General features: G+C 42.0%; 1 pseudogene across 1 annotated transcript; it reads right to left on the bottom strand.

The window, feature by feature from the left end:
* Window positions 1-8,147: 8,147 nt before the first annotated feature.
* Window positions 8,148-8,894, bottom strand: LOC138825726 (transformer-2 protein homolog beta pseudogene; annotated as a pseudogene). Its single transcript, XR_011371504.1, has one exon. The product of XR_011371504.1 is annotated as a transformer-2 protein homolog beta pseudogene (transcript).
* Window positions 8,895-9,213: the final 319 nt, after the last annotated feature.

Raw genomic sequence — 9,213 nt, 5'->3', positions numbered from 1 at the left:
GTCAGGAGCATTTGAACTACAGCCAGCTAGTTCCCTCCCTCCCAGTTTATTCCTGGGTGAGAGTAAAATGAGGGGGCTCCTTCTATTTCAAGATCCCCAGCCTTGGGTCACCGTTTCTCCTCCACATCGGGAACTTGTCAGCAAATTTTATCCCCAAGCCCTTTTCATACTGTTGAGGTTCTATTCCAGGCAGACACATCTCCAAAGATTGGACCTGCCTTTCTGCATTAAATCCACACTCCTCATAAGGCTCAGAACACTGGTCTTGCTACTTTTGCCCTGGACTACATATGGGCAGAGGCTCAATATGCAGCAGAGATTTCCCTCTGCATGTCCCTGCTCCCAGTGCTGAGTTAGTGGCACAGAGATTCCACATTGGATGAGAAAAAATGTTAAGAACAAGTAGGTCCTAAGTGTTTCCTGCAGGAACTGAGTTTATTCATAACGTGGTTTGGAAACATCATGCCCAAGGATGTACACAACAATGGAGATGTTGGTGGTGGTGAATGAGAGGAGGCTGGTGAGTCATCGTGACATCAGGAAGACTAGAGAACATCATAGCACAACTGGACTCACCAGATATCTATGCAATGTCCCACTCAACAATAACACAACACACACATGCACATGGCATAGTCCTCAGAATTTGCTAGGCCCAAAAGAAGACCCAAGGAAACTATACAAAATAGTATTGTAACCATAACACAATGAAATAGAAGTCAATAACATAGGAAAATATGTAGAAGTATAAGGTATTATTAAATACATGATGGATCAAAAGATTCGCATGAGAATTTTGAAAATACTTGAGATAAAAACATACATAGGAAAACTTATGAGATGCAGCTGAAGTAGTACTTGGAGGGAAAATTAAGAGCCCTAAAAACCTATAAATTAAGACAGAAAAAACTCAAATCAATAAGTTAACATCTTAAGAAACTAGAAACCAGTGGTATTTCACCCTATAATCCCAGCACTTAAGAAAGGAAGACAGAAAGAAAGACAGACAGAGAAGGAAGGAAAGAAGAAAGGAAGAAAGGTAGGAAGGAAGGAAGGAAGGAAGGAAGGAAGGAAGGAAAGATATAAAATGAAGAAGGGAAGGAGGGAGGGAAGGAAAATCCTAAACCAAAGGAAACAGAAGAAAGAAAATAAGACATTGCAGAAATACACAGAAAATCAATTTAGAGAAATGAAACATAGAAGAATGGAGAAGAAAAGTAAGTGAATCCAAAAGTTCTTTGAACAGCTGTTTACCCTGACCAATTAAAAATGGAGCATAGTCACTAAAATCAGGAGTGACAGAGAAGATATTATTCTGATTCTCTAGGAATAAAAGAGATTATAAAGGAATTCTGTGTACAAATGTATGACAACAAGTTAGATAAGGGGAACAAATATTTAAAAACTCACAGACTACTGAGTCTAACTCAAGAACAAACAGAAAAATCACAACAGACCTGCCAGAGTAAAAATGTTGAAATAGTAACTCAAAATTTCTCACAAGGAAAATTCCATATGGCTTCACTGATAAATGTGATGAGACATTTCAAGGGAAATCCATGCACCCCATCACAAACTCTTTCAAACAACTAGAAGAAAATGAAATACTTCATAATTTGAGGCCAGTATTATTCCCATATTAAAACCAGACAAATTCATGATACATGAAAAGAAACTATAGACAAATAATACTTGCAAATATGGGCACAAAAATCCGTAACAAAAATAAGAGCAAACCAAATCTAGGAAATATGTATTTGAATGGCTTTCTAATCATGATAAATCCCATGATCAAATGGGGTTCCCAGAATTCAGGAATGCAAAGTTCATTTAACAACTGAAAATTGACTCAAGTCATATAGTAATCTATATTAATAGACCAAAGTCACACAAACCACATGATTATCTTAATAGATACAGAAAAGTACTGGAAAAATCCAATGCCTTTCCTGATTCAAAACAAAAATAAGAGATTCAATAAGCAAGGGGATTTTTTCAACCCGATAAAATTCATCTGTGAAAACTCTACATTAACATCACAGATAATGAGAAACAATGCCATTTTTTAACTTAGAAAAAACAAAGCAGGGATATATACTCTGATCTCTTATGCTTCTATTCAACATTATACTTGATTGGAGAGAGAGAGTGAGAAAGAGAGAGAACTAGCTGAAGAGAAGAGGGGGAAGAAAGGGAGGAAAGGAGGGAAAGAGGGAAAGAGAGGGAGGGAAGGAGAGGAAAGAAGAAGAAAGAAAGCTCAGATTGGATGAAATAAGAGACTATCTCCTCTGATTTTTCAAGCCTCAGTCTCACAGCTAGGATACACGGACAGATACATCACGGTCAGTGCCACAAAGCTCAGATGTGGGACACGGCATTGCATTCAAGCCTTGGCACTTATGCTTCAAAGTATTTTAAGTGGCTTCTCAGTTTCTCTGGAGAAATTGATACCTGTTTCCTATAGTTATGACAATACATCTCCTGCCTGCTAAATGATAGTGCTTGATAACTGATAACAAATGGTATCATTGCTCTCTGCTTTAGATACAGGGACCAGATTGGAGCACTTGAACCCTTTGAGCACCCCAAGCTACAACCAACCAGCTACTTCTAGTACAATCAAACATACATTTCACTACAAGATTTTTGTCCTAGATTTAATGAGCAGAAATGAATGGCATTAATTGATTGGTGATTAACTCTCAAGTATTTATAGACTATTTTCTATTTATCTATTTATTTTTGTACCAGTACTGGGGCTTGAACTCAGGGCCTCTTGCTCTTTCGAGTTCTCTACCACTTAAGCCATGGTTCCACTTCTGCCTTTTTCCTGGTGAATTGGAGATGAGAATCTCACCCTCCTGAAAAACTAGACTGACAGGCATGAGCCACCATACCCATTTATGCTCGCAGTGCATCTTGATCATGGCTCTCCCTCCTATCCCTTCCATCTCCCTATACTCTCGTTTCCTTGTTTCATTTTCACACGGGTACATAAACTATTTCGACTGTATTTTCTGTTCTTCTCCCTCTCGATTCATCCATCCGCCTCCCACTAATATCCACATCCCCATCAACACAGGTTTCAACTAGTTGATAATTCATTTTTATTAGCAAGTTAATTAATTGCTCACAGGGGGCTTTTATGATATCTCACACATGTATATACCATACTTTAGTTTGATTGATTTTATATATATATATATATGTATATGTATATGTGTATATGTATATATATATATATATATGTGTGTGTGTGTATAACACTTCTGGCTTTTTGCTGCTAAATTGGAGATGAGAGTCTCAAGGACTTTGTTAATCAGGTTGGCTTCGAACCACGATCCTCAAAGCACAGTTCAGAGCTGAGATCCTCAAATCTCAGCCTCCAGCATAGCTAGCATTACAGCTGTGAGCCACTTTCTGCTGCATAGTCTTTTTTTAAAAAGCACCTCTAATTGTAGTCATGAAAGAATTACTATACAAGTTTAAGAAATCACATCAAGGATTACTTCCACTCCATAGATCTCCATAGCCAAAGGCTGCCGTGCATCTGATAGACATGTGCAGTTGGATTTCTGACGGACTAAGCTTTCCAAATGGCCACCTGCCTTGAATACAGGGATGAGATTGCTTGCTGCTTCCGTATTAGGAACAGGGGAATGGGAAGAGTTTGGGACTTGGGCAGTAAGAAGCTGAATCAGAGCAGCAAATCCACAGTGTGGATGCTACAGCCTACCCTGAGCTTCCTCTCCAGGAGCAGTTCCCAGAACTCACAATTAATAATCCTACTGATGCTGGGCCCTCAGGCAGCAAAGTTCTTTGGGGTTAAAGCTATATAGTTCACATTCTCACTGATTTCTATGCAGCTTGCTTGTATCTCCAGCATGGGAGCTAGGGAACCATTTTGCACCTGAGGTCAAAATCACCACTCAGTTGGATGCCTGTGCCTCACACATATAATCCTAGCTGCTGCCCAGGAAGCTGAGACGTGAGGATCAAGGTTCAAAGCCAGCCTGAGCAGAAAGTTCATGAGATTTTATCTCCAGTGAACCAACAAAAACCCAGAAGCAGGGCTGTGGCTTAAGTGGTAGAGCACTAACTTTGAACACAAAAGCTCAGAGACAGCACCCCAATCCAGAGTTCAAGCACCGGGACTGGCACCAAAAAAAAATAAATTAAAAAAAATCATCACCACTTGCTTGATTTTGTGCACTCAGAGCTGGCAGAAGCATGTGTGTCAGATCACCACACAGATTTCTGCAAAATCCAGGCAACAAGTACTTCTACAGGGGAACCCCTGTGTGAGGGGATGAGGAGGAATTTACTGCTGGCTCCTCCAAGCATGCCAAGGGTGGAATTCACTCAGCATCCCAGCAAGAGAGACACATGAGGGCCAGAGCCTGCCTCCGAGTGCTGCAAAAGCTTTCAGGACTGAGGTGTCATTCCTGATTGAGAATCATTTCTTCCTGTCTGTACTGTCTGGGGGTTTGAGCTGGAAGAGCGCGGATCCCTGAGCAAGACTGGTGTGTGTCTCCCCAACTCGAAAGGGAGGCTCTGCACGGAGGTGATGGATGGCAGGCGCCTTCTTGCTAACAGATGGCCACTGTTCGCCACTTAGTGTGCTTTTAACCTCACGGTGTTCTCAGAGTGGGTCAGAGATAGACGTGTGGGAGTCAGGCGCTCTCTCTCTCTCTCTCTCTCTCTCTCTCTCTCTCTCTCTCTCTCTCTCTCTCTCTCTCTCTCTCTTTCTCTTTCTCTCTCTCTCTCCCCCCCCCTCTCTCTCTCACACACACACACACACAGGACATGATCCTTCACAGAGTCACAGAGTCCAATTTATTTTTAGGCTTGGATTTGTGTGCTGGATGAGGTTAAGTCATCTGTCACCTTAACGACTGGTGAATGAAGGGCTAAAGTCTCAAAGCCCTGGGATTCTTTACTTGTAAAGATTGTATAGATCTAGATTCCTAGATCACAGGGCAGATGGGGCATCTGTGTCTGTGTCTGTGTCTGTCTGTGTGTGTGTGTGTGTGTGTGTGTGTGTGTGTGTGTGTGTGTGTGTTTTGCTGGTATTGCAGCTTGAACTCCAGGCCTACCCACTGCCTCAATCTTTATTGTTCAAGACTGTGCTCTACCATTTGTGCCACAGGTCTACTTCCAATTTTTTGCTAGTTAATTGGAGATAAGAATCTCACAGACTTTCCTGCCCAGACTGGCTTCAAACCACGATCCTCAGATCTCAGCCTTCTCCTGAGTAGCTAGGATAACAGACGTGAGCCACTGGTGCCAGCAGTCCATCTATTTTGTAATGGACAGAATTCTGCTCAGGAAAAGAGAAATGTCTTCATGCTTCCATGTAAGAAGGTGCCAGGGCTCCAGACCCAGGTGAGTGTCCTATCTCCAAACTCGCCTCCTTCCTCATCTGTCCATTCTATTTCAAAACACTGTCATTAACCATAAATATGCTTAATAAACTTAATAACAGAAGGAATTCTTCTTGCCACAACATAAATTTCCTGGGAAAGATATGGTCAGGTCACACAATGTAACCTATTATGAGAAGCAGAGTAATAAAAGAGCCAGATAATTTATGCGTCTCTCTGGGTTCCTGAGACTTATCTCAAAGCAAAAGGAGCCAAAATGTGAAGACAAATAGAGAAGTAATAGGTGCGGCTGGAAATACTGTGTGCAATTTGTCCAGAACTCTCCCCCCCCCTTTTTTTTTTAATGCAAGGCACTTATAAGATTCAACTTAAAACATTAACACTGCTGCTGATGAGCAGGGTTATGCTGGGAGAGAGCCAGCCATTCTGTGTCCTTCCAGGAGACCAAGGGAATGGGAATAAATTACCCAGAAATGACTTCACAGCCTAATGAGGGCAGAACAGGAGCCTGAGAAGAGATCCCTGATGAAGGTGAATTCTGCAACACTCCCTCAGTGTTTGCTGTCCTGTGCCCCCTACAGTGCCAGTGGCTCAAAGTAACAGCCCTGGCCTGGGCAGCCAGCATAGGTGATCAGCTAACTCTCACCTTAATGGCAGATAAGTCACACACCTCCTCACACCATACCCCCTGCAGACACTGCACTGAGACAGAAGTTGAAGGAACATGACCATCACTGTCTAACTATTCCTCAGTCCCTCCAGCAAGCTGGTCTTGCCAGCCAGACTCAACTTGCCCCTGGCAGTCATAATAATTCCTCATCTCTGGGTCCCACCTGCCACAGCTGCCATCTGCATGCAATTCTTCTTGCGGAAAAGGTGCTGACTTGTAAGAAGGTCTTATCTGCAGTAGACAGCCTCTGAAATTGTCCATGGGGAGCCAGGAGACATACATGGCAGGTCAGGGGTGTGGCTCTTCCCAGTGCCAGCATGTTCCACTTACCTGTTCTTCTGGCCCAGGGGTGTGGCATTAGGGCTCATACATAGGAAGAGGTTGGGGGACACACAGATGTACTCTGCTTAGAGGCCCACAGACACCCTGCCATCTCCTTTCTGCCTTTCTGAAGTGGGTAGCCACTATATCCTGAGATCTGGGCTCTAGCCTCCAGCTAGGGTCTCTTTCTAAGTTTCACCTTCCTTTGGGACTTTGCTGCATCCCCAGAATATTCTGAAAAGTGATTCTTTTCACTCCAGTGTTGTTTCTTTTTTGGGAAGAATTACAGCTGGGTACTTGTGGCTCATGCCTGTAATCCTAGATACTCAGGAGGCTGAAATTTGAAGATCACTCTCCCCCATCCATAGCTAGCCATGAGACTCTTAATTAACCACCAGAAAACCTGAAGTGGAGCTGTGGCTCAAAGTTGTGGAGCGCTAGCCTTGAGGAAAAAAAACGCAAAACAGCTCAGGGATGGTGCCCAGGCCCTGAGATCAAATTCCACGATTGACAAAAAAGAAAAGAAAAAAGAAAATAATTACATTAAGTATTCATGGTCTAAATTAGTGCAACATCTGTCTTCAAATCAGACTTTTCACTCCTTGACTAAAGCCTGGTCATTCTATTATCCAACTTTCTCTTGTTTTTAAAAATTATTATCTTTAAGTAGTTGTACAAAGGGGTTTTCATTCAACTGTTATTTTATATGTACAACGCATCTTTTTTGAGTTGTAGAGGGAGTTGCCATTGGACAAAGCAGCTTATGAGTGCAATGTATCTTGGTCCATGTCACCCTTCCATCATTCTCTCCCATCTTTCCCAACCCCACCCAGCCCTCCATGTTCCCTGGTTCCATTTTCATATGTACATTGACTATTATGACTGCATTCACACATCCTTCCTCTCTCCATTCATCTACTCCCCTCCCCCAAATGAATCTTTTTTTCTTCATTTACATTTATTTAAACACAGTTCTCAAAACATTTGAGTGAAATTGGGTCTCCTTTGGTAAGCAAAGGACCTGAAAATAATATTTTAAAAATGAACAGGCAATCAATCATCAGTTCATCCATGACACAGGTGTAGTGTTCCCTTATCTTATACCATACTTTGAAGCACCCAGTTTTAGTTTTTTCATAGTCTAATGCTAGAAGAACAAGAGTACATTTCTGGTGGAATGTAATAACACTCACTGACAACTAGTTGAAATACCATTATCCTATCCCCTTGTAACAAGCTTTAACAACAGCCTTTAAAAGGCATACATCTGTAACTCTTCTCTTATTCCCTGCTATACATGTATATATAATACAGATTACGTAAAGGTTGACAAATCCACATTTATATAAGCATTAAGCATTTGCTGTATTATAATTTTTAACTTCTAATACTAGCAGTACAGAGTTACAGAGCGTTTTTTGTTTAACAGTTGCAGGTATATTAAATATGGTATGTTTCATGGACTGGAGGAAAACAGGTATTTTGCCTTTAAATTTACTACTGACAACTTATTCTGGTTTTTTCTAAGCATTGATATATTAGAAAGAAAAGTAAAAAACAAACTGTTTATTGTTGCTTTTTGCCATTTGGTAACATTTTACACACAGGCTTCGATCTTCAGAATACCCTGGATTCAGTAGAAAAACCTTTTAAATGAAGTTTTGTACAATAGAAACTTCTTAGCAGTCAAAACTTAGACTGTAAAAAAAAAATACATGCAAAACATACTTTTCTGAAAACACTTAACTCTGAACTTGAACAAAGCACCAAACTACACAAATGCAGAATGAAAACAGCATTTCAACTCCACCAAAAGTAGTCATCATAAAAGGTATAAAAGTCACCTAACTCCACTAGGCACTGTTCACTTTTTAAACAAATAAAAAATATTGTCAACAAACAATATTCCAGCTCTATATGGCAGGTTTCAGAAACTTTCCAACTTCATGCTCTAATAACGACATGGTGAATAAGATCTAGATTGAGAACATGACCTGTATCCTCCTCGACTGTAGTAAGGAGAAGGTGACCTTCTTCTGTAAATTTGATCCCGGTCTTGTGCAGCTCTCCATCCACCTCCTTCTCCACCTCCTCCCCTGTATGACCTGCTGTAGTAATCCCGATCATCATAGCCTCTGTCGTAATAATCACGGCGATGTGAGCTGCCATAGGTAGGTCTTCCCATGTAAGTTCCTGGTGTTGGGGTATGTGGTCTGTTTGTTATAGAGAAATCAACGCTTATCCTACGTCCATCAAGTTCCATTCCATTGGCACGTTCTTTAGCCTCCTTGGCATCATCTACATTTTCGAAATACACACAGGCAAATCCTCTGGAACGCCTGGACTGCTGTTCATACACAATGGACACATGGGCAATGGGGCCATATTTAGAGAACACTTCTCGGAGGTCTCTTTCGGTGGTGTACAAGCTCAAACCAAACACGCCAAGACAACAGTTGGGATCAGGATTTGCCCGATTCCCAACATGACGCCTTCGAGTAGACATAGGAGAATGGCTGTGGCTGACTGTAAGACCTGCTACGGGAACGTCTATGGGAGCGGGATCGAGACCGGGACCTTGTATAATGCCTCCGAGAACTTCTTCTAGATCTAGACCTAGATTCAGATCTGGACCTTGACTTTGATCTTGAGCGCCTGGAGTCTTCCTTAGAGCGAGACCTTGCAGGGGCATGCCTTGCAGACTTCCCCGATCCATGTGCACTTCCACTTCTGGAAGCAGAACTGGATTCCCGCTCGCGGTAGTTCTGCTGTCGCTCATGACTCTTGCCCGATGTGGCCGCTCGCCGGGCTGCCACCGAACCTGCCAACCCTCGGGTG

The sequence above is a fragment of the Dipodomys merriami genome, unplaced genomic scaffold (genome assembly GCF_024711535.1).
Source record: "Dipodomys merriami isolate MVZ:Mamm:240054 unplaced genomic scaffold, mDipMer1.0.p SCAF_14, whole genome shotgun sequence".
Lineage (NCBI taxonomy): Eukaryota > Metazoa > Chordata > Mammalia > Rodentia > Heteromyidae > Dipodomys > Dipodomys merriami.
Note: the sequence above shows the minus strand (reverse complement) of the source record. Positions and strands in the feature narration are given on the sequence as shown.